Consider the following 26280-nt stretch of genomic DNA (forward strand, 5'->3'; position numbering starts at 1 on the left):
TAAGCAAAGGACATGGGGGGGTTTTAAACATAAGTTTTAGCCGATTTGAATAGGATCGTGTTTGACCTGGACACACAATCTGTTAAAATCTCTGTAGACACAGTTATTAGTTCTCCCGTCTCAACACATTGCCCTCCAAACTCACATATCATATAATAATCATATGTTTTGCTCTATTGCTTTCCCCATAAAGAAACGCTCTCTACCCGCCCTTTCCCCCAGGACTCTGTGCAAGTGATTTGACTGCACTCACCTTTTCTAGGACATGGTGGGGCGGTGGAGGAGGCAAGACCCCCAGCTACTGCCAACAAGCCATCCAACAAGCAGCAATCGCAAGAATTAGGAGGAAACGATGATGAAGATGCGACTGAAAATGCTCGAGGTGGTTTTAGTTATATCCTGGAAGAAGGGGGCTGTAACACTCGCACACAAACCCCCGCGGCAGCAGTTCCTCTCTGACTCCAGCTCCACGGGGGGCTGCAGCAGGGTAACGGTGGAGCTGGAAACAGCCAAGTCCACCCGGATCAGCTCCTCTCTGCTCTTGGGGACAGCTCCCACCATAGAGGGTTAGGTGGGGGGGGCGGGTTCCCCCTTATCACACCCTCATTCCGCTGCTGGAGGGGGGAGTCGGATCCAGCAGCATGGAAAGAGAAAGAGGCACCCAGAAAAAACTTGTCATTCCAGGTAAAACTCCCAGCGACGCCACCCAGGAAGAGGGAGGCGAGAGTGACACGGGGGTAAACTTTTTCCTCCCTTTTATGTTGACAAGCCCTCTGTGCTTCCCCTCCTGCGTCCGTCCTCCTTCACCTTCCTTCTCCTCCTGGCGCCGCTCCGCACTCCCGGTTTGGCTTCCCCGTGTTTTTCTCACGCACAGGAGGCTGCAGCTGGCTCTGGTTCCTGGTTTGTGGAGCTGCTGGAGGAGAGAGGCAGGCCAGGGTGGCGGCGGGGGGAGGAGGAGTATCGCTCCCTCCCTTCTCCCCAGGCGGAGCGTGTCTCTCGGCTCTGACAGCAGCAGTCTGAGGCGCTGGAGCCCACCCCCGCCCTCCCCGCGGCGGCGGCGGCGGCGGGAGGAGCGAGCGCCGCAAGGACTCAGAGTCGCCCTGCTCTGGCGGGCCGCGCCGCGCGTTCGCCCGGACACCGAGCGGGGCGGAGGGAGGCGAGCGGAGCAGGCCCGGCCAGCGGGCAGGGCCACGCCGCAGCCGTGAGGCGAAGAGCAGCGCTAGCCGCCGCCGCCGCCCGGGAATGGAGGGCAGAGGCGGCGGCGGCTGCTGTGGCCGTGGCTCTGTGCGGTGACGCACGGCGGGAGCCACCTTCTGCCCCGGCTGGAAGGGTCGTGCCGGGGTCGCGCTGGCCCGCGGCCACAGCGCTGGCGCTGCCCCGGTTAAAGCCCGGCCGGGGGACGCCTCCGCGGCTCCAGTTGGCGAGCAAAAGCCGGCTCCGCTCTAACGGCGCTGAAGTGATGAAAGTTACGCGGGGCTGACTCCGGGCCAGCCGGACACCGCCCGGCTGGGGTTTTTTTTCCCCGCAGGTGTGCGCTGATTAGCTTCAGGTGCGGGAGCCGGCCTTCGCCCTCCCTAGGGGGAATGTCAGCTTCCCCCCCCCCCAAAAAAAGAAGCCCTTTCTTTCCACCCCCGCCTTGTGGCCACAGAGCCTGGAAACCACTCAAACAGAGCCTGTGGAACTGGGGGTGCCGACACCCCCGCGCTTGAAGTGGTTTCCATCCTATACAGTGTGAATTTGTTCAATGGCTCTCAGCACCCCCCTTATGCAAATTGTCTCAGCACCCATGGGCTCAAGCCAGTCGTTGGGGGTGAAAGCCTGTTACAGGGTTTTTTCTTAGGGTTCCCTCCTTCATAGTTACACCCCAGAGTTGGCCTCTGGGGTCCTGAAAACCCATAGTCCTAGTTTTTCTCGGGGGAGGGGGCGGGGAATTCCAGCTTCATTTCACGGTTGTAGAGGGCAGCTCTAGCCCAACCCACAAGTGGTGCTAAAACCAGCACAAACTGCATGCAGCTGAACCATCTCTGCTGAGCATCCAACCATTGGCTGCAAGAGGAAGCTCAAGTGTGTGAGAACCGGTATGGTCTAAGCAAGGACTGATTGCACAAAGGACTAAGCTCAGAAACTGACATCCACAGTGCTCAGAGGTCCCCCAGCTTGAGTACAATCATGCATTTTAGACCCAGAGTTACCAATGAGATATATAAAAGTGAGGGTTGCAAATTTATGACTGAAAGTTATTTACATCATCATTGAAAAATTATGTAACTGAAGGTACAGAGTTATTTACACTAAACAAAAGAATTTCATAGCTTAAGTTTCCTGCATTCCACAATTGGGCTTTGGCTAGTTAAGATAGATGTTAGCCTCTGCTAAGTCACAAGGATCAAAATTTAGCTCCCTAAATCCTGAGGTATTGAGCACCTATAGCTACCATGAACTTCAACTGGAGCTTTAGAAGGGTCATACTTGCACAATCAGGCCATTTATGCAGGTACCTAAATTTGGATGCTTAACTTTATACACACATTTGAAAATTTTTGCTTTAGCCTCTGTGCCTTATTTTCCACATCTGTGAGATAGGGATACTAATACCCCCTATACTGCATGCAAGGATGACAAGCAGTTAATAGCAGTGAAGTGTTACACTTTGCCTTCGTGACCCACTCACACCTTTCAAATACAGAAAAACTTTCACATATTTAGAAGTGAACACTAAAGCTAATAAGTGACAAATTAAAATTTCACTTACAGCTGGAATTTTAGAAGTTTGATTTTGTTTATTTTAAGATAAATATTATTCTAATTTTATTTTCTCAATGAAAAAGTCTGAAGAGGTGGCTGTCCCTTAAGGCCCTGACTCAATGAGATGCTTAAGAACATGCCTAAATTTCTGCACAGTTGTTTTGGAGCTCAGGGTTGTGATCATGATCCTGCAAAGACAAGCAGGAGTAATTTTCCAGATGTCAATTGACCCACAACACTACTCATAAAAGTCAAGTTATGCAGGTGCATAAACCTAGGTAGGCATTGGGCCCCACTTTTTTAATTAAGTTATTGTCTACTCTATCCAATCATCCATCTAAAGTTTATGATGAACTTGATAAATATTAAGTAGAGAATCCTAAGACAGTTGTAAGGCCAGACTTTAGGATGACAGAATTCAATAGCACAATTAGTGTTTTTTAATTGTAAACCAATCTTTCACTATGCCTACACTAGCAGTCTATATTCACCCATAACATAGCTGAAAAAGGAGACATGTACTGATATGTATTTTAACAAAAAATAGGAACCTTCTATTCTCTTTCCTTGTGTGTCAAGTCTGGTTTGGAATATAGATAATTTGTTTAAACAGAGCTACAAAGTATGGGTAACAATTTGCAGTTCATAGGCAGGTAAAACACTCTATTAAATCACTTAAGTAATCCTGCAAATCACAATAATGTGATTGTATACTACACCATTGATACTATCACCTTGTATACTAATGACTCCCTTCTTTTGTATAAGTTACTTTATTCTTTTAAAAAGAGATTGTTTGCAATTAAATTTTCTTTTCCCATAATAAGAGTGTAAAAGAAAGAAAGCCCCTGAAGTTATGGGGGGTAGAGGGGGGAATGTTGACATCATGATCGCACCTGTATTTTTTTAAAAACAGGTATTTTTTCATCTTAGAAGATTTATCTTGTGTATTAATTGTGTGTCTGTTTTCTATCATAGTGTATGTAGTGATGGCTGCAGGAAGAATAAAACACTCTGGGAGGGGAGGTACAGGATGCTCACAAATTTTCCACAAATTCAAGAGAAACCCCACTTGTTTTCTGCTTGTGGCTTATAGGAGCACGTCACTTGTCAGTCGTTGGCACTATATGTATTTTAGCAGCATTTTAATAGCTATCACTAGCAAAGATAACATATTGAACAAGAAAATATAATCCTATTTTTTAATTTAAAGAGCCAAACTAGATCAAGAAATAATATGCAATTTGGAATTTTTATCCAGTCAAGAGAAACACTTGTGACTATGTACACTAAAAAAACAGGAGCCTATAAATACTATAGTGAAATAATAAATATGGAATTAGTAAAATTGTTAAAATGTGCATATAAATATGTAACTGACATTCAAAATTCTGTGATGGGCTCCCACAGCAATGTAGCAATAAGCAAACACAGAATATTGTCATAATTTTCCAAGGAGGTCAAGAAAAGCAATGTGGACCCCTTAGATGAGAAATTCTCTTCCCTTGCATTAGATGAGAGGTCCACTCCCGTCAGACACATGAGATTGAAAGCAGCAGATAGCCAAGGGTAAGTCACTCTATAGCAGTTGTCATCTTTGTTCCTAAAGATGGAGTAAATTTGCTAATTTGTATTGCCAAACAAAACATCACCAAAGCTCTGCAAGTGTCACATTTCTCATCCACCAATGGTCTCTAAATTGAGAGTGTGTTTTGGGAGCTACAGAAGTAATGGTGCAGTCTAAATTCAGCCTACTTTAAAATAAATAAATAAATAAAAAAAGCGGAGGACTGTGCCCTATTTTGAGAACTGAATCAAAGCAGATTAAGTTTTGTGTTGGTTCCAGATGAGGCAGCTGGGCATTTCTCATTTCACTCTTTCTTGCTCAAAGACAAACAAACTCATTCCTCAAAAATATTATTCCTTTAACTGTATTTATTCACTATAGATCCAATTTCTATTGGCATAAGGCTCATGAATTTGAGGTTTGCAATTGCTTAGTAGTTACCTTTTAGGAAAGTATTACTAATTAAAAAAAGTTTGGCTTGATAGATTAGAGTTTACTTTCCCCTGTCAAACGTGCAGTCCTTTAGGGAGAGGGAAATACAAATCTTCTCTAACCCACTAGTTAATTCATAAAATTCAAGTTCTTGATACATGATCAAAATGCTTTAAAGTCTTTATGAGCAATAAAAACATGTAACACTTTCTGTATGGTATGGTTATTTTCTACTAAATATTAATAATTAATCTGCAGTCTATTTTGAACAATTTTGTACTAATTATAGATATACTTGAATGTTTTAGCCGAACAGGACATATTCCCTTTTACCTAGTTTATTTCTTCGCTTTTTTAAAAAATGCTTTTTAATGGCTCAGCCCATAGATGTGGTTCAACCACATCTAAGTATAGTACAATTTCATTGCTAATGCATGTTGACATTAGCAACCAAACACTTGTGTGGAGGGCCAGGACATGCATTTTGAAAATACATGTTTCCAGCATATTTCAAGTCATGATTTTTACAGATAGTTTAGTTCCAAATGCAAGGAGCTATATATTTAAAATATTAGGTCTTGTTGGCAGTGGTATGGTAGAGTAGCAGAACTAATAACATGCAGAACTTTGTGTTTCTTGTAGCTTTAATATTTCCATATCAATTTATGTACCTTATTTTCAACTTCCAGTTTGTATACTACATGCACTAATATTTGCATGGAAGTGTAAATTATAAATACAAGAACTTAAAAAAATTAGTAGAACACTGACTTAGTTCAGTATTAAATTTCCAAACAAATTATTGTGCAGCAAATTGAATATTAATATTTATCTACTGGCACTTTTATAGTACCAAATGTAACAGTAAGCTGATTAAAGTTTTTTAGTAACTGCAATAGTACTCCACTTAAACACTGTGTCTGAGTTTGTGGTGTAACAATAAAAAACAAAAAAACAAAAAAAAAAAAACACATCTTCCACCACATAATATATCAAATGCAAGTTAGAGGCACTTTAATCACTTTATAGGCTAGTAAATTTACTTGCTGTTCACAACTCTAGAGGAAGCACTCATTTGAGGAACAGAAATGTCATAATTTGGATAACAAGGTCAAGTCTAATTCAAGACTCTTGAAATCCAATGAAAAAGTTCTCTTTACAGTGGCATACTATATGTACAATCTTACATTCCCTATCGTATGAGGAATTCATATCCATTTATCATTTAGAATTTCAAAATTATATATGGTAAGATATTATCTAAATAGAAAAGTAAGGAACTGCATCACAGTAATATTGAGGCTTGAAGTTCTTTTTCAAGAGTTAAGAATTTAGTTTTTGGAAGAGAGAGGAAAGTTAAGATACTAACTGAAGTGTAGTGTTCTACAGAGATACCGGATGAAATAAACACATTATAGTTAAGGAAAAGAGATAACTTTAATGGGAGGTGCAGTGTGCCCTACATTAAATGAGAGAGTCCCATTGACTTCAGGGGATTTTGGATTGGTCTGAGTTTTAAATACGCAATTCCTGTGTAGGTTGAGCCCTAGCAGAAGCAGCTCATACAGCATGCCAACTTCCATAAAATAACCTGGGGGCTGGGCCACATGATTCTAATTTTAGATTCATCCTGCATAGATTAAAAGGTTGGGCCATTTAAATCTTTCTTCCTTGGATGAGGGATTATGAAAGGTGGGTACTTCACACATGTTTGATTGGGGGGGGGGGGAGAGAAAAAAGCAGCATTTTGTCTCACTGTAACCCTATTCTGCATCCTACCATCACAAACCTGGCTGAAATGAAGGTTGAATCAAGTCCTAATGATATACTTAGCAGCTGTTCATTAGTTATTCAGCCTATATCAGATATGAAGCCATTATGAAGACAATTGGCTATACCTGTGCTCTTGGGACACAAACTAGTGTAAGGGTCCAAGTCAACATTACCAATCCAGAACATGATGTTGAATTTGGACATTCAGAGGTAAGATGTTCCAATGCTTTCCCTATTCTGTCCTCCTGCACCTTCCCACACAAAACAAGGTGGGTGTTTTGTTACAAGATAGAAACTGACAGATTTGGGGGGAGGGGATATGCCAATTTATGAACTTTATTTTGGCTCTGTGAATGGCTTGTTATATTTCAACCTCCAAGTTGAAATATAACCTGTGTGGGGCTTGGAGCATTTATTTTATATTAGGAACTTAGACACCTACTGGAAAAACTGTCTAAGAAACTGTGACAGAGCAATCAAGGACCACCACCACATGATTCTACACAGGTGAAAATGGATTTGCTACCAGCAGATTTGAATTATTATTGAATTTGAATGTCTCTGTCTAGAAGTCTATAGGTGGTATGGGGGGAAATGCCCAGTGGAAGTATAGGGACAAGAAACTTGTCAGAAATATGCTAAAATAAGGGATCTATTTCATTGTCAGAAGCAGAAGACCAGTCTGGAGAGAATGGAGGGACTGTGCATCCCCCAAGGATGCAATATCAGACTAAAGGGATTGCATTCAGGAGTTGGCACTTTCAAGAGTACAGAAAAGAGTTAAAGTGAGTAAGAATTTGCTAAGTTGGTTTTTCCTTGCTTTATTGCTACATTGTCCCCAAATGGTGGGTAACTAAAAAGCCAGTGCTCCCATAGCCAGGTGGACTCCTGGGGAAAGAGCATGTCTAAATAAGTGTAGGGGATGTGTGGGGTTAGGAGAGCAGAGATCAGGGTCTAGGCACCAAAACTGTGGAGGTCCCACTGCCAAAGAAGTGAGAGAGAAGGGGTCTGTACCTGGGAGCATGCTTGAGACCCAGAACTAGGAACCATGACAGTCATTTCCTGTAATCCAGACGTTAAAAAAAAAACAGAACTCCCCAATGGGATAATGGAGTGAGTGGATGTAATCATAACAGACTGGAGTCCATGCAGTCCATGAACGAAGTCACCTCCAAGTTCTGTTGTGAACTCACAAGAAATACATCCTCATCAGGAGCATCTGCCTTGAAGAAAATCTAGGATGGTTTGATAAGCAATAGAGGAGTACTCAAATTTGTAAAAAGAAAAGGAGTACTTGTGGCACCTTAGAGACTAACAAATTTATTAGAGCATAAGCTTTCGTGAGCTACAGCTCACTTCATCGGATGCAAATTTGTATGTGGCTAGAAAGGAGGAAATCAGGGACATGCCAGGAAGGGGTGAGATTGTCTGAAAGTTGGAGTCTTGTCACTGGTATAAGGATTAATAGAGGTGTTGGCATTCTAAGAATCCCACTACTGCATGACCATGCTAGTGTGGTTATTAATTCCTTATGCATGCTGAGAACTACATAGCTGGTTTCATCATGAAAGTTAAGGTTTAACACACACACACACACACACACACAGTTTGAGCAGACTAGAATGAATTTTGCATCCTAAACTATGGTGTCATTCCCATCACTCCCCATTAAGATAAGCTACCATGTTAGATGGGGAACACCCTCCAGCATGCCCTGAAGACCTCAGATATACATAACATGCAACCCCTACACTCATCACCCATACCAGTTATTGCCAACTACTCACCCTCATGCCCACGTCTGCTCACATGTATTAAAAAAGTGAGCATGATGGGAGAAAGAAGTGACAGAAATGGGATGATGGTCACTAGGTCCTACAAGTAGCTTATGCTTTTAGTGGTTCAAGTTGTATACAGATATGCCCTCTTGCCAGCAGTAAACAGGTTGTTTCAGACAATTTGACATCAGCGTGATTGTGTGATTACGTGTATTTGATTGTTGTACAGGAAAAGCAAATAGCTCATGCTTCCCTCAGTTTGTTATTCAATTATATTTTCAGGGGTTTTTTTAACATCTATGGACTAGTCACAGCTATTCCAGGATCAAACTGCATTGCATAGCTGTGCCCAATCAGATAAGTCACAATAGCCCAGAGCCTCAGAGCATCTGGTGCCTAACTCCACTATGGCCCTTGTTCTCTGTTCTTATACAGGAGGAGGGTGTACATGCATGGCTTTTGACCCATACTTGCATATGCAACTTTGAGAACTGCTTTTCATTACCAATTTTGTCGGTAAAATCCAGGTTACTCAAGTGTTCCTGGAAAGTAAACACAAAAGGGGAAATGAACATGGCCAGTTGCAGTCCATTTAAAAATTTAGATCTGTACAAATATTCTATGTAAATGTAATATTTGATTTATTCAGCATTATTTTCTCAGCAGTGACTGGAAATTAGCAACTGTGCACCAAATATAGAAATATGGCCATATTATTTATCAGCAGAAGCAAAAGTGTAACTGATATCCTTCAGCATACTCTTATTTTCCTGATTGTGATTATTCACTTCTATCTCTTCAGTGAGAAGCAGGTAAGTATTTTCTCCCTTTGAAACCATTAGATCTGACACATCTACTAAAGCTGCTGTTGAAGCAGAATCTCAGGAAGGGAATGGAATAGGACCATGCCGAGTCTAACACTTACATAATTTGTCCAGAGTCTAATGAGGTAGACAGACCTGTGACTCACTATGCCTGATAAATTGCAAACAAGATGACAAAAGATAGTAATTCATTCTCTAATGATACAAGCTTCTGATACTGTATGGTATGCTTTCTTCGGAGGACCAGGATAGGGGATGGGGACAAAAGCAAGGAGGTTATCCTGAAGAGTGATTTAGAATTCACCCTATCTAATCTAGTTGTAGATAAATGATCCAATAATATTAAGGATGTCATCTAGGACTGAAGGGTTGATCTTTGAGATCTTTTCAAGTGAAAGATGACATACTGGAGACAAAACGTTGACAGAAGAGTTTTGAATTCATGGATCCGTGGAATGCTGTCTAAAGTCTAATCCAGATGATCTCCATATAAGCAAATAGTATATGGATTTGAGTTCAGAACTGGCTGGGCTTGTTAGGCAGGCTTTAAACCTGATCTGAAGTGAGGAAGAGGAAACTTCACAAACTGATACTTCCAATATGCAAAAAAGTCTGAAGGAGTTTTACTTCAATAGAAGAATAAGAACTGTACACCAAGAAGAGTGTCTATAAGATAGAAGGAAAATGGAAAACAAGGTGAACTAGAAGTGATAGAAAATGAAGACAATTAGGATTTAAGAGGCATAATGAAACCTGGTAGAATGATATCCTAGGTGGAACGTCAATAGAGAGAAGACTAATCTATGCTGAGAGACACAAAGCGGTGATTACTTATTAAAAAAAATATCTACTGCACACTGCCAATGAGAGTTTGACAATGAAGAAGATAGTGGTTAATTTCTTAGGGTAAGAATACAGGAATAAAAGCCAAAAAGTAAATTGTAGTGGGTATCTGCTACAGACTATTCGTAGATGGAGGAGAGAAAGTTTCTTGAACCAGTTTTCCAGGTACTTGAAGCCTCAAGATACCATGTTTGTGGCAGATTATTAGACTCAAGATTAGTAGTACAAGGAAACATTAGAATTTCTGTTTTATGCAGAGAAAAAAAGTATGAATGAAAAGCAGAGAAATCATTCTTCATTTACATCTTACTGATAAAGATGAGAATACTAGAGAAGCAGGCTACAGTATCATGACCACAAAAATACTTTAACATTGTAAGGAATAGGTTCAGAATAAAAGGTATTAAATTTCAAGAAAGCTGATTTTGGAACGTTAATAACTCTAACAACATGCAACAAGAGGAATATTAGAATCCATCAGTGTGACTGAATGCTTGAGGATTCTAAAAGCTACTATAATTGGAGCACACAGCACTTCCTGAAGAAAAATAAATAAATCAGGGAACAAAAAGAATGGCTTATGTGCTTCATTAGGGACAACTCAGATTGAGGTGAACTGGACTGGGACCCTCTACTGGAAATGGAAGAGCATAGTGGCAACCAAACAATATGGAGAGTCTATCACGGTTGGCAGGGAATAGATCCCTGGCATCAGAAGAACACAATGTATTGGGCTAACCCCGTAAGATAAAAAGGTACTTTTACAAAAGAGACTATAGGAAAAAGTAGTAGATAATAAGGTCATAATAAGTGAGGGAGAATCATTGAAATTAATGATGCCAACCTTTAGAAGAGGTTAAATGCCTTTAAGTCTGTCTTTGGCAATAAAAATGAAGTGGAGAAGTAGGATATAAAACCCTTATAAGACAGCTACCAAAAAAAAATATCGTTCATGACTCTCTCCTCCCCCCAGCCCTTCCCCAGAACAAACAGCAGTTCTGCCCTGAAATGCTGTTGATCCTGTTGCAGCTGCAATAGGCGAGAGCCACCCTCATAGACACACCGTGCTGGCTCTAGAACTCTTGCCATCTTGTCCCTAGGTAATGTAGCCCCGCATTAGGGCAGGGAATTGGTGGTTTCTTTGATATCTGTTTATGCAGGAGGATCAGGCAAGGGGGAGAAGAGCACAGCTTAATCTGTTCCAAGGTCCTGGTAGTTTAGCTTTAACTACACAGTACTAAAAATGCATTACGTGTAACTGTCCTTAGAAGTTATTCCGTACATAGCATGCATAAAATCATTGTATAAACTGTGTTGTCCCTTTCCTGTGGTGATTATTGCATTTTAATTTATCATTTCATAAGTAAGCGGGCAAATTGAACAGACTTCATTTAAATTTGGGGCATTTTATTTAAGGCAACCCTTGAAGTGAATGGGTCTAGCCCATAATTTAAAATGGTTCTTCACCCAATTTCTAGAGGTTCAGTGTTCCTCAAATAAAAGGAGTGTGCAGCTCCCCAGATCTCCTTTCAGTTGTCCATCTTGAAATTGAAACTTGTGACCTAATGATATAGGCTTGATTATTCAGACACTGAGAAAGGGTTTCAAAATTTACTAGTGTTAAAGAAATATATATTACTGCAGTCACTCAACTGGAAAAGATAATAGTTTCTATTGAGTTTGGTTTTGTTCTGTTGCACATCATTCAGTGTTCTGGTGATCTAGAGTACAATAGTTAATAATTTATTAACATTGAGCAATAGCATGTCACCTTAAAAAACCAAGCCACTATATATTTGTTTTTCTTGATCTATATTTGCACTAACCAGACACTGATGGATACAGAGAAAGGATTAAGTATCTTCAAGAGGCAAATTGAAGACACATTCTTTTAAAGTTGGAGATCTGCAGCTTGTAGGGAAAACAAGTGAGGGACTGATTCAGGTGAGTAAAGGAAGGTAGAGGTTGTTTGGAATATGTGGGATGACACTTCTTTATTTTAGGAAAATCCATGTTAGATTAAGAAGCAGAAAAGATTTCTTCAGTGAACCTAGGAAAGCAGACTATGAGCGTGACACTGTGGGAGCCTCAGATAGTATAAGGTATTATACTTGTTGGAAATTAAAATGAGATTTGACAGCTGAGACCCCCTAATAAATATTTAAGTAATCTGTGTAGTCCAAAGAAGCATAGCTTTATTTTTAAGAATCTTTTAGTCAGGCTGTACAATATTAGGGATGGGGATGTCCCCCACCCCCAAAAGTCAGGGCAATCGCCAAATGGTATCCAATAGGACTGAATTCTTCCCCTTGGGAAGAAAGTGTCAAATTAAGGCAAATGGTGCAGTAGATACTTGGGAAAACTAATTTTTGTGCAAATGCTTTGATTGAAGTTACTGCATCCTCAGAATAATGGAAAATAAAAGATTTAATTGGAAAAAGGAAGGATGCTGAAGTGACAAACTGCATTTTCCAGATTTGCCACTAGATCTAGTAGCTATGTTAAATCATAAACTGGACTTGTCAAGAGAAAAATAGTGTTGAACTGAGACTACCAAGTTTGTTTCCCTTTTTTGAACCCCCCAAGACTTTTGAAGTTTCAAAATATACCCTCTCCTGGACTGATCAGGAAATTTTTGTGGGAATCTTCTACTGACAGCCTTGAGTATAGAAACTGTTGCAACTAAACTATTACAGTTTATCTAGATAACTGCCAAGGACAGTTCAGCAGGTGCAGAGAAGTTGTACTGTATACTAGTTTGAGCGCCACCAGAAATATTCAGATTTCAAAAAACAAACCATGATTTACAGATTGCTGCATAGTTATGGAGTGTCTTGGTTGAGCTTTGTTTTTGGTGGACTAAAGTGTAAAGCTGACTTCTATATACTCTGCAATAGCATCTCATATAAGCTTTACTATGGCTACCATCAAGAGATCTGATGAACAGGAAAGGCAGAAATTATGGGCTTTCTGATCTTGACTCCAGCTCCAAGCAAGTAGTATCACATATCTGAAAGAGTAGGAAATCCATAGGGAGGACCATTTTCTGAAGCAGGCTCCTTTAAAAAAAAAAACCATGAAAAATAAGGTAGTTGTAATCAAGTGAGAGATGCATTTTTGTGCTACCATGGGACTGTGAGCTAACCACCAAGATGTACATTTAATCCCTGTGACCACTCTTTGCTATAGGAGACAGCTGTATGCCCTTCCACTCCCTTTTGTTCACGGTCAGCACATGATCCATAATTTAGCTCCAGAGATATTCCAAGATACTGGTGAGTCAGGTACTGAAGTAAATCTTGTGTCCATACCCAGCTTTACTCTTTGGATCAGATGAAAGAACCACTTTTTAAAGGCAGAAATTCAGCTTTCCTTTAGAAGTATTTCCAAGTCATGTTACATTTAAGCTACAGCTCCAAGTGACAGGTGAGCAGTTGTTCATGAAAAATAATAATTGGTTTCTGGCCAGGCACAACCATTTGTTTTAATGGATTCACTTCAGAGTTACTTTTAGGAAAGTATTAAATCTAGTGCGAAATAAAGTTACATACTCAGACTTTTTTTCAGTGCTAGCAAGGTCAATATAGGTAGCTGCGTGTGTGTGTGTGTTAATACAGAATTTCTGATTAAAGATGGGCTGATGAAAACCTCCCCCCCCACACGCACACACATCGGAATCTCTCAACTTTGGGTGATTTTTCAAAATCCAGTCTCATATCCAAGTTCTGATTGGTCTATCATCATTTGCAACATTGGAAATCTGAATACAGCTCAAGTTGTGGGTGGAGTTTGAAAACAACCTGAACTCAGATTTGAGTTTTGCAGCTGGAGCCCACCCCTGACCCTGCGGAATATATGTAGAAGTTCTCCTCCCATAGCCTTTATAGGCTTCATATTGTATTTTGTAGTAAGGTCATGTTTCCTAATAATGGATCTGGGCCAGCTTTTTTTTTTTTTAAGTTGATTGCAGGGATAAGTGATGGTGTATACTTTATTAGATGGCCAAGTCCTCATTATTTTCATATGGCACCACCATCAATCTTATACGAGTGGATGTGCAGGGAAGAGTTAGAATGTAAGAGGAAACTGAGATTGCTTAGACTAAAGCATATGAGCAGTACTAGATTTTTCTCATGGGAACCCATAAAGGAAAGATATTTGAGTAAAGAGACAGCATAGAAGAGTGACTCACCAGCTAGCATACCCCCTCATTGGTAAGCAAACCACAATAGTCTCCTCCTCCAGTGCCCCCTTGTCCAGGAGTCTGCTTCTTCTCATTCCAGCTCTCCAGCCAGGTCACATTCAGTCTTACCCTTTCTGGAGTAAGAGAAAGCCCCACAGAACAGTAGTCTAATGACTTTATGCCAGGTCTTCACACCAGAGGGCTCTCATACCACCTCTCAGTAGCCACTAAGTGAAAGCAAGCCGTTCCTCAACTCTGGGCCCCAATCCAGGGACCCTGTAGCAAACAACTAAGCTCTGCTCCCTCAGATTCTTTACAGGAATGCTATCTACCTAGCTCTGCCCTTAGGCCCTTTACCTCAGCCCCTTGCTGGGCTCTTTCCTCCACAGATGCTTCACCCCCTCCCCAGCTCTACGGAGTTCTTTCTGGCAGAAAATACCTCCTAAGGCTTTCTCACTAAAAGCCCATCTATTGTCTACCTCTCCACACAAGGCTCTCTATAAACCACCTAACCTCCAGTCTGCCTCCTGGCACCTTAACCTTTTGTCGAGACTCACCACAGACATTCACTCTACTTCTGTAACTTTCCACAATCTCACTTAGCTATTTACTGGTATTTCCCTTCTTAGGAGTTGATACCAGTCCCTACTATATCATCCACAGCTTCCTGGCTTTTTTCTACTGCCAGGAAGTTCTTCCTTTATTAGTTACCAGTGCTCCTCTCAGATGGGACTCATCCTTAATTCAGACATCTAACTTCCCCCCATCCTAAAATTGTCCCCCACTCCTCTGTGTGACCAAGTACACTAACGGTTTTTGGCTCCATTTTAACTCTTTATCTGCCTGTGTGAACTTTACACTCCATCACAGATGGGAGAGCTCATTTTGGTAAACACAAGAAAAATCACCTGTCACCTGTGAAATCATGGTAATGTATAGCTCATTTATCTTTTGTAGGCTATGTTTACCATGAAACTGTTTAACTGTACTGTTTTCTCTTCATGATTTAAGCCACATGCTATGAGGAGTGAATGCTATCATTCTAGTGAGAAGAGCAATTACAATAGTAATATTCTCTTTCTAGGAACTACAGAGTAAACCCTAATAAATAACTGGCTTAGTTTATTGTGGGTGATTCTGGATGTTGCTCATGCACCCAAAATATGAAATATTAAATCATACATTGCGATTTTCATATCCTGTCATGTTTGTTATTTTGAGACTATTTCATTATTTCAGTACTGCACAGGATGTAGTATCAAGACAGGAAAGCCAAAAATATGTCCATGACAAAGAATTTAAGTATCTGTCTTAATTTTTCATATCTACATATTGATTTTTTCATTTTTAGGATTACTTAGCTGCTTAAGTACTTTAATGCCCTCAGCACTCATTGCAAAACACTATTAAGGGAGAGGCTTCAGATATGCCAGTGACTCCCACATAAGAAGCATGTGATAGCCAAGAGTGTTCAGACTATAAATGTCTGCTGCAAATCGCTGAAAATACCCTGAAAAACTAAAGCATGAAAGAAATGTCTGCTTCCTAGTATAACTTGTTGCACAACATTCATTCCCCAAGTGGTCTAATGGAACCCAAGTTTGTTGATCTTCTAGATATTCTCTTTTGCCTAAGTAGAGTGACTGTGGAAACTCTGAGAATTAAAGGAGGCTCATTTGTTAAAATGCCTCATTGTATTTGTGCTTTTATAAATATATGTATGCACACTCAGATGATTTAATAAGTTATTTTTCTATGCACTCAATTGTTTCTCTTGTACATATGCAGGCAGAGCAAAATGTCCAAATTAGAGTAGGTAAATAACTGATTTTTTGGTTCATTGAAAGTTCTGAAAAATTGAACAACAAGTTTAGTTGAACCAAACCTGAAAATTCCAAAAGATTTTGGCAAATCAAAAAAGTCAGCAAAAATTTAATTTTGGTCAAACAGAACATTTCATTTCTGGGCACTTTTTAAAAGAAAAGGAAAGGAAATGAAGGGCTAGATACACAAAACGGCTGGAAGATGCAGGAATAAAAAGACTTGGGTCCTATTTTCCCAAGGAGTGTCCTAACTATCGGGTTACAGAATCATTCTCATTTTTCTGGATCAATGACTAGTCAAGTATTTCATAGAGAGAGGAACAGCTTCAACAGGAGAGAGGTTCACCTCCAGAATATCTCATAGCTCTCTCCTGTAAAGATGGAGATCCAAGTTCAGATTCTTTCTCCACAAATGAGAGGATTGAATCCATCCCAGATGAGCACCCTAATCACTGGGCTAAAGCTTATAAAAGGAGACAGTAGCAGAATCATCATCATTTCCTCCTTTTTATACCACTTTGTGAATGGAGCCTAAATCCTAAACACAAATTTTTTTGGGGGCCAAAACTGTTTGGTTAATTTGTGTGTATTTTCTGGTGAATAAACTATATTGTAACAAAGTTCCTGCTCTACCTTGGTGGGTCTTGCGCTTATTGGCGGATTTGCTCACCTTGGAGCTTCACGGCAGCCCTCAGCTTGGCTGTTTTTCTGAACCCACAGTCCAGGTTGACTCCTCCTGTGTCTGATCAGGAGTTGGGAGGATTTGGGGGGAACCCAGGTCTGCCCTCTACTCGGGGTTCCAGCCCAGGGTCTAGAGTGCCTCCTGGAACAGCTGTGCAACAGCTGCAACTCACTGGGCTACTTCCCCATGGCCTCCTCCCAACACCTTCTTTATCCTACCGTAGGACCTTCCTCCTGGTGTCTGATAATGCTTGTACATCTCAGTCCAACAGTCCACATTCTCACTCTCAGCTCCTAATGCCTCTTGCTCCCAGCTCCTCACACACACACCACAAACTGAAGTGAGCTCCTTTTTAAAACCCAGGTGCCCTGATTTGCCTGCCTTAATTGATTCTAGCAGCTTCTTGATTGGCTGCAGGTGTTCTAATCAGCCTGTCTTAATGGTCTCCAGAAGGTTGCTGATTGTTCTGGAACCTTTCCTGTTACCTTACTCAGGGAAAAGGGACCTGCTTAACCTGGGACCAAGAGCTCTCACTTTGATCACTTTCCTGTAGCTCTCTAGCCTGGAAGGAGAAGGAGAAGGAGGGAGAGGGCTGCTGCTCCTGCTAGGCCCTGGGCTCTGCCTACTGCTACAGCTACAGCTACAGCTACTGCTACTCTAGCTGCTCCCCTGGCTAGGCTAGATACCACCCTCCTTCTCTGCTACCTGGTTGCTGGCTAGCTGCTGGACCCCGCACCCTCGGGTGCTGCTACTGCTCCAACTGCAGCCCCTTGGGGGGCCCTGCTGGCCCACTCCCCAGAAGGGGGGAGTGAGGGACCCCAGCCCCAGCTGTTGCTGCTGTGGACACCACCACCACCACCTGAGAGGGGTGGGTCCTGCCTGCCTGGACCACCACCTGAGTTCCTGGAGCTGCTGCTGCTGCGGAGTCTGCTGCCTGGAGCTGCTGAAAACCCGGGGAGGAGAAGAAGAGGACCATCTATCAGTGGGGGAGCACCTAGAGACTTTGCAGACCACTGTGGAGGGGGCCTTAAGACTGAGTAACTTTCAAACTGTGCTCTTGTGGTTGGGGTCTTGACTGTGTTTCCAGGGACACAGGGGGTGTGGCATGGAGCTGCCCCCTGATCCATCTGTGTCCCCCCCAATCCCCACCACTACTACCACCACCGCTGCCCCCTCCACCACCCCCATTGGCTGTATACCATCTGCCTCAGCTCCTGCCTCTGGACTCAGCTGCTTGCCATGCCCTGATTCCACCCTTTGGCCCAGAAGCAGCAACCAGCCTAAACAGAGTTTGTGCAAGCGCATGCGGGCGCACATACCCCTCCTCGGACTGCCTACCTCACAGCTTTGCCCTTGCAACCTGCCCCATTTGCCCTTTGCAGCTTTTGCCTCCCGTTATGCCCCAGCCCCCACTTACTAGCTTCAGTTTGTTTGCCTGCCCTGCTCATTTCCTTCTGCAGCCTTTGTTTGTTTACCCTGCCCCAGCCTCTGAAGCTAGCCCCTTGGTTTCCCTGCCCTAACTCCAGACCACTTAGCCCCTTTCTCCATGTGCCCATGCCCCCTCCCATGTGCTTGTGCAACTCTCCATTTTAGTTCCAACCCTCTTCTCTGCACCCCCAATGCTGTTGTATCCCCCCCTCCACTAGTGCAGCTAGAGGAGCCGGAATTCCATCCTGTGTCGGCGACTGACCCCTGATTGCCCCCCATCCAGCCCATCCCTTTTGGCACCCTCCTCCCCTGTCTGCAGCCTAGCGGGGAGGAGTGGCCGACCTGCTTCACCTTTCCCCTCCTTCTTCTGGTATCTCTCCTTCCCTCCCTGCTCAAGATGGCGGGGGATGAGACGGGTAGGGCCCCTCCAGCAGCCCCAGCTACCCCTCCACTGCCTGCCCCTCCATGACCCCCGAAGCCTCTACCTCCGCTGCAGCTGCCGAACCACCTGCTACCGCCCCAGCTGGGGCACCAGCAGCGGTGGGCACTGGGGTGACATCCTTCGCTGCCACGTCCTTCCCCGCCTCAGATTTGGGGGGAGCCCCCGCAGCCCACGGGAAAGGCCAGGGTAAGAAGAAGCGGAAGGGCCCCGCTAAAAAGACCAGGCCCTCCATGGCAGGGGCTGCCCCCACTGCCGCGGCCCTGCCACCGGCTGCGGCGTCCCTCCCCGCTGTTCCCTCCACCAGCTCTGCGGGTGTCCCTCCCCCAGCCCCCAGGGTGTATGCCCAGGTGGCGGCAGCCCCCCTGCCTGCCATTACATCATCTCTCCCACCCACCATCTCCGCTACCATCTATAGCGGCCAGGGTCCCTTTCCCACCATGACCAGGAAGCACGGTGTCCGTTGCCTCCTGGTGCCCGGCTCGTCCCACGTGGAGACCTATGTGCGGGCGTTGGCGAGGGTGGTGGGGATCACGGCCATTGCGGCGGCCTCCAAAATGTACAGCAAGGTTGTCGTCTTCTTAGCATCAGAGGCTGCCACCCAGGAGGCGGTGGAGAAGGGCCTGGCAGTGGGGGGGTGTGTTCGTCCCCCTGGAGCTGCTACAGGACCAGGCGTCTGACCTCTGTCCCTCCCTTTCTTTCCAATGCTACTTTGTTACCCACCCATCTCTGTCCTCAGCCCTCTCCCGTTGGGCTGCAAAGACCCCACCCTCCATCACGTCCTCTCCTTCCGCCGGCAAGTGCGGCTTTAACTGCTGTCGGCAGCACGTGACGAAGAGGCGCTCGAGGGGTCCTTCCTAGTCCCCTACTAGGGGGCCCATTACCGGGTGCACTACTCCACGGGGGAGGCCCGGTGCTACCTCTGCAGAGTGATGGGGCATGTCTGGAGGGACTGCCCCTTGGCCCGGCAAGGAGGGAAATCCAGGACCCCCGAGCACCGGCAGGGCACGGGCCCCGTCATCACCAGTGATCCTGGCTGCCCAGCACCAGAAACCGCCCCTCCTCCTTCCCAGTCCACCATTGCTCCTGCTCGGGCTCAAGGGGCATCTCCCCCACTATGCCCAGATGAGCGGGAGAGCTCTGCCCCCGCTGCTTGCAATCTGGCGGGGCCTGTGGAGGAGGGTGTGGCAGGGACACCGCCGGGCATGGGAGAGGGCCCGCCCCAAGGGAAATCTTCCCTGCCTTGTGCTGCCCCATCGTTATCCCCTCGAGTCCCTGAGCCATCGCCTCTGCCCCCTGACATGACCCTTGCTAGCCAGCCCCCGGATGATGCCATGGAGGGCTGGGCCCTAGTCCAGAGGAAGCAGGGCAAGCGGAAGGCTCGAGCTCCGCCCCGCCCATCTGATTCGGAGGCCCCCTGGAAGACCAGGAAGAGGGGCACCGATGCCGAGCCTTCCGCTTTACCCACGGGTGTGTTCCATCCACCAGTGCTGGCTGGGGAAGACATGGCAGCACTGGAAGGCAGTATCTCCCCTCCAAGGACCCCGAGGAAGCCCCTCCTGCCCTGGCGCCATCTGAAACCTCAGTGAGCCCCAAGGCGACCGTCGCGTCAGGTGCCGGCGGGGAGAATCCCAGGGTGGCAGAAAGCAATCCCCCATTCATATATGAGGAGATCGAGGCCCTGGGTCTGACCCTGGTCACCCAGGGGGAGGACGAGCCTATGCCAGCAGGCCTCGAACTGGGCGATTTCACTCCAGCCCCCCTTTCCCCATGCTCCCTCCCCCTAACCATTGCTTCCACTCCCACCTCTGAGAAGCCCCTTGACTCCTCCATCAACCCAGCTGCAGATGGCACCCCACTGATGGCCATCGAGCCTGTTGAGGCGATGGCCAGTGCCACGCGGCCAGGACCCGAGCCACCAGGGGCACCTCTTGTTGGCGAGGAACAATCAACCTCCTTCCCGGGAGGGGGCCCTACAGAAGATAGTCCACCTCCTGATGCCGTGGCTGGCAAAACCACCATAGAGCCTGTGCCCAGCATCACTGAGAGCCCTCTCCCCGCCTAGAATCTCACCTCTAACCTTGCCCCTACCCCTGTCCCTATCCCGTCCACCTCCCGTGATGTTATTGCCGCCCCTGGGGCTGTCTCCTTCCCTTTTCCAATAGATGACCCCCAGGGAGCAGCCTTTGTGTTTACCTGTCCCGACCCACTAGGAGCTGCTATCCTCACTCCGCCGCCCCCTATCGCCCCAGGGTTCGAGGCGGGCCTAGTGGCGCCAGCCCATGAGGAGCCCCGTTGGGGGTCCACACCCTGTCTGCCCATCTCGGTGGGCCACGGGGCTGTACCAAGGGCCCTGTCGGGGAGTAACCAGGAGACCGTAACCCCACTCCCCCATGCGCTGCGAGAAGAGTTGCGGGAGTTTTTAGAAGACGTCCGTGGCTCCCCCAATAAAGTACAGCTTGCTCTCCAGCGATGGGGGGGACTTTCATCAAATCCTCCAGGCAGCAAGGGCCCTCATGGGGGAGGCTAAAAGGACCAGGAAGCAGGATGCCATGGCCTACCAGCAGGTCCACCTCTTCCATGACTCCTTACTCACCTACGGGGTAAGTCACAGACTGTTGCGCGGCCCGTCGGGAGCTGCGAGTGTCCCTGCCAGCGAGGATCCCCTCCAGCCCTGCTCATAGCACCTTGTACCATCGCAACATTGAACACCCGCGGCTGTAGGATGGGTCTCCTCCTCCGCTCTCCTTCCTTCGGGAGGGGGGTACTCTGTGGTTTTCCTGCAGGAGACCCATACGGATCCGACTGCCGAAGACAGCTGGCGGCTGGAGTGGGGGGACAGGGTCTACTTTAGCCATCTCACAGTTCATATGGCTAGAATGGTGACCCTGTTCTCCCCCGACCTATGGCCCGAGGTGCTGGGGGTCGCTGAGGCTGTGCCTGGCCGCCTGCTGCACCTCCGGGCCCATATGGAGGGGCTCATAGTCAACCTCGTTAACATCTATGTCCCGACAGCAAGCCTGGAGCGGCTGCAATTCTATCAGCAGGCGCCTGCCTTCCTCGGCACCTTGGATCCTCATGAGTGCCTGGTTCTGGGAGGGGACTTTAACATTACCCTCGAGGAGCAGGACCGCTTGGGAACCGAGTAGAGCCCGGCCACCACCAACGTTCTCCGGGAGATAGTTGAACACCACTCCCTGGTGGACGTCTGGGGCGACCACCACCGGGATGACACTTCCACATTCACCTTTGTCTGGGTGGAGGCCCTTTGGTCGAGCCACTCCCAGTTGGACCACATTTATTTATCATGCTTCCATCTTTCATGAGCCCACTCCTCCAGCATCCAGCCGGCCTCATTTTCTGACCATCATTTAGCCACCATGACGGCCTCCCTCTGCGCGGAGAAGCCAGGGCCGGCCTATTGGCATTTCAACAACAGCTTGCGGGAGGATGCAGGCTTCATGGCATCCTTCCGGGATTTCTGGCTGGCCTGGCGAGGGCAGCGGCATGCCTTTCCCTCAGCACGGCAGTGGTGGGGCCTAGGGAAGGTGTGCGCTCGGCTCTTCTGCCGTGACTACACCCGGGGCGCCAGCCGACGGAGGGATGCGGCGATAGAGCAGTTGGAATGGGAAGTCTTAGAGCTGGAGAGGCGTCTGGCCGTCAGCCCCAAGGATCCGCCCCTCTGCGGAGTGTGCCGGGAGAATTGGGAGGAGCTCTGGGCCCACGAGGACCATCAGATTTTTTAGATAAAGGAAATGCAGTGGATCTAATTTACCTAGATTTCAGTAAGGCGTTTGATACCGTGGCACATGGCGAATTATTAGTTAAATTGGAGAAGATGGGGATCAATATGAACATCAAAAGGTGGATAAGGAATTGGTTAAAGGGGAGACTGCAACGGGTCCTACTGAAAGGCGAACTGTCAGGTTGGAGGGAGGTTACCAGTGGAGTTCCTCAGGGATCGGTTTTGGGACCAATCTTATTTAATCTTTTTATTACTGACCTTGGCACAAAAAGTGGGAGTGTGCTAATAAAGTTTGCAGATGATACAAAGCTGGGAGGTATTGCCAATTTGGAGAAGGATCGGGATATTATACAGGAGGATCTGGATGACCTTGTAAACTGGAGTAATAATAATAGGATGAAATTTAATATTGAGAAGTGTAAGGTTATGCATTTAGGGATTAATAACAAGAATTTTAGTTATAAATTGGGGACGCATCAATTAGAAGTAACGGAAGAGGAGAAGGACCTTGGAGTATTGGTTGATCATAGGATGACTATGAGCTGCCAATGTGATATGGCTGTGAAAAAAGCTAATGCGGTTTTGGGATGCATCAGGAGAGGCATTTCCAGTAGGGATAAGGAGGTTTTAGTACCATTATACAAGGCACTGGTGAGACCTCACCTAGAACACTGTGTGCAGTTCTGGTCTCCCATGTTTAAAAAGGATGAATTCAAACTGGAGCAGGTACAGAGAAGGGCTACTAGGATGATCCGAGGAATGGAAAACTTGTCTTATGAAAGGAGACTTAAGGAGCTTGGCTTGTTTAGCCTAACTAAAAGAAGGTTGAGGGGAGATATGATTGCTCTCTATAAATATATCAGAGGGATAAATACAGGAGAGGGAGAGGAATTATTTAAGCTCAGCACCAATGTGGACACAAGAACAAATGGGTATAAACTGGCCACCAGGAAGTTTAGACTTGAAATCAGACGAAGGTTTTTAACCATCAGAGGAGTGAAGTTTTGGAATAGCCTTCCAAGGGAAGCAGTGGGGGCAAAAGATCTGTCTGGTTTTAAGATTCTACTTGATAAGTTTATGAAGGAGATGGCATGATGGGATAATGGGATTCTGGTAATTAATTGATCTTTAAATATTCAGGGTAAATAGGCCTAATCCCCTGAGATGGGATATTAGATGGATGGGATCTGAGTTACCCAGGGAAGAATTTTCTGTAGTATCTGGCTGGTGAATCTTGCCCATATGCTCAGGGTTTAGCTGATTGCCATATTTGGGGTTGGGAAGGAATTTTCCTCCAGGGCAGATTGGAGAGGCCCTGGCGGTTTTTCGCCTTCCTCTGTAGCATGGGGCATGGTTGACTTGAGGGAGGCTTCTCTGCTCCTTGAAGTCTTTAAACCATGATTTAAGGACTTCAATAGCTCAGACATAGTGAGGTTTTTCATCGGAGTGGGTGGGTGAGATTCTGTGGCCTGCGCTGTGCAGGAGGTCGGACTAGATGATCAGAATGGTCCCTTCTGACCTTAGTATCTATGAATCAGTTCGATCCCGCATTTGTCTCCTTCGGGAGATGGATCGCAGCTCCTGCTTCTTCTACGCCCTGGAGAAAAGGAGGGGGGCCAAGAAAATGTCACCTGCCTTCTGGCAGAAGATGGCACCCTCCTCACGGATCCGGTGGAGATGTGTAGGAGTGCGAGAGCCTTCTACGCAAGCCTTTTCTCCCCAGATCCGACCAATCCTAACGCTTGCAGAGTGCTCTGGGAGGAGCTCCCTATGGTCAGCGCGGGCGACTGAGACTGGCTAGAGCTGCCTCTCACTCTGGCCGAGTTCTCAGAAGCCCTCCGTCATGCCCACCAATAAATCTCTGGGCATGGGCGGGCTGACCGTGGAGTTCTACCACGGGTTCTGGGACATCCTTGGCCCAGACCTAGTCACCGTCTGGGTCGAGTCTTTGCAGAGCGGGGTCCTCCCTCTTTCGTGCAGGCGAGCCGTGCTCGCCTTATTGCCAAAGAAGGGGGACCTCCGCGATTTATGAAATTGGCGTCCTGTCTCGCTCCTCAGCATGGACTACAAAGTCGTGACAAAAGCAATCTCGCTGCGGCTAGGGTCCGTGCTGGCGGACGTGGTCCACCCAGACCAGACCTACACCGTCCTGGGCTGCAGCATCTTCGACAATCTATATCTGGTCTGGGACCTTTTAAAATTAGGGTGTAGGGACGGTCTGTTGTTTGCCCTCCTGTCCTTAGATCAGGAGAAGGTTTTCGACAGGGTGGATCATGGGTATCTCCTGAGCACTCTGCAAGCGTTTGGCTTTGGAATCCCAGTTTGGGGGTTTTCTCCGGGCACTGTACGCCTCTGCAGAGTGTCTGGTCAAGCTCAACTGGACCCTGACCGAACCAGTCAGCTTCGGGTGAAGAGTACAGCAGGGGTGCCCCCTTTTGGGCCAGCTGTACGCTCTGGCGATCGAGCCCTTCCTCTGTCTCCTCCGAAGGAGGTTGACAGGGTTGGTGCTGCGGGAGCCAGAGCTACGGCTGGTCCTGTCGGCGTACGCTGATGACGTGCTCCTCGTGGTCCAGGACCTGGGCGACTTGGCGCGGGTGGAAGCTTGCCAGGCCATCTATTCGGCAGCCTCCTCCACACAGGTCAACTAGGTCAAGAGCTCTGGCTTGGTGGTAGGGGACTGGTGGCAGGCGAACTCCCTCCCACCCATGCTGCAGGCCATCCAGTTGAGCGTGGGTCCGCTGCTCTATCTCAGCATTTACCTTTCTGCCACGCATCCCTCTCTGCCAGAGAACTGGCAGAATTTCAAGGGTGGGGTGATAGAGCGGCTCCGGAAATGGACAGGACTACTCCGGTGCCTCTCCCTTCGAGGGAGAGCGCTAGTGCTTAATCAACTAGTCCTGTTCATGCTCTGGTACTGGCTCAACACCCTGGTCCCGGCCCTGGGTTTTTTGGCCAATCTTCAGACATCGATTCTGGAGTTCTTTTGGTCAGGCCTGCACTGGGTCCCTGTAGAGGTTCTCCATCTACCCTTGGAGGAGGGAGGGCAGGGCCTGAAATGTCTGCTTACTCAGGTCCATGTCTTCCGCCTCCAAGCCCTGCAGAGGCTCCTTTTTGGTGCAGGTAGTCCGGCGTCGAGTATATTGGCGCATGCCTTCCAAGGGCGCCGCTTCCGAGGGCTCCGATACGACCGGCAGCTCCTTTACCTCCATCCGAGAGGTCTTCCGCGAGACCTCTCTGGGCTGCCGGTCTTCTACCAGGACCTCCTCCGGACCTGGAAACTCTTTTCAATGACCAGGTCCGTGGCGGCCACCGAGGGGGCAGATCTCCTTGCAGAGCCCCAGCTCCATGTGCAGGTGGCGGAGTCCCGCTTGGTGCGCCAGAGGTTGGTCCTGGCAGAAGTCACAAGAGTCGGAGACCTCCTAGACTACGACCAGGGAGACTGGCTGGATCCCCTGACGCTCGCTCAGCGCATGGGGCTCTCCAGACCTCGTACTCCCCGGTGCATACTTCAGGAGGTGAAGGCCGCTTTGCTGCCCGCTGCTCAGGTTTATCTCGACCAGGTCCTGCACGAGGGTGCGCCCCGCCCACCCTCTACCCCAGGCCCACTGGACCTTTTAATTGAGCCCCTGCCCCGTGGATCCAACTGACCTCCTCAGCCCTTCACTGTGATCCGGCTGCACGAGATGCAGCTGGTCTGTTTCCAAACCGCACCAAGGAAACATCTATACACACTTGTGCTCCACACCCTTCATGCCATCACCCTCGTGTCCCACCACGATACAAAATGGAGGGACCTCCTGCCACCTTTGGAGAGTGAGGAGCCCCCGTGGGCCAGCCTATATTCTACCTTAATCCCGAGGTCCGCCGGGGATATCTGTTGGCAGCTCCTTCATGGAGCCGTGAGCACGGGTGTGTTCTTGGCGCGGTTTACCTCTATCCCAGTCACCTGCCCCTTTTGCAGCGTGAGGGAAACCCTGGCACACACACATCTGGAGTGTGCCAGACTGCAGCCCCTATT

The 26280-nt window shown here is 46.8% G+C and overlaps 1 protein-coding gene and 1 long non-coding RNA gene across 5 annotated transcripts in view; both read right to left on the minus strand.

Moving 5' to 3' along the window:
• Positions 1-5674, minus strand: part of NR3C2 (nuclear receptor subfamily 3 group C member 2) — a 288833-nt gene extending 283159 nt beyond the window's left edge. For 3 of the 4 annotated variants that reach the window (XM_043513087.1, XM_043513089.1, XM_043513088.1), the window contains exon 1: positions 254-5674. The gene's annotated coding sequence lies outside the window, so the exon portion shown is untranslated. The remainder of the gene's footprint in view (positions 1-253) is intronic. The other variant, XM_038398350.2, reaches the window with a different exon arrangement.
• Positions 5675-8769: 3095 nt separating this feature from the next.
• On the minus strand, positions 8770-14820 carry LOC122459802. Its single transcript, XR_006280739.1, has 3 exons — positions 14703-14820; positions 14155-14279; positions 8770-8837 (listed from the first exon to the last, which is right to left on the minus strand). It is a non-coding gene; the product is annotated as an uncharacterized LOC122459802 (long non-coding RNA).
• Positions 14821-26280: the final 11460 nt, after the last annotated feature.

Source organism: Dermochelys coriacea, chromosome 4, assembly GCF_009764565.3.
Source record: "Dermochelys coriacea isolate rDerCor1 chromosome 4, rDerCor1.pri.v4, whole genome shotgun sequence".
In the NCBI taxonomy this organism is placed as follows: Eukaryota; Metazoa; Chordata; order Testudines; family Dermochelyidae; genus Dermochelys; species Dermochelys coriacea.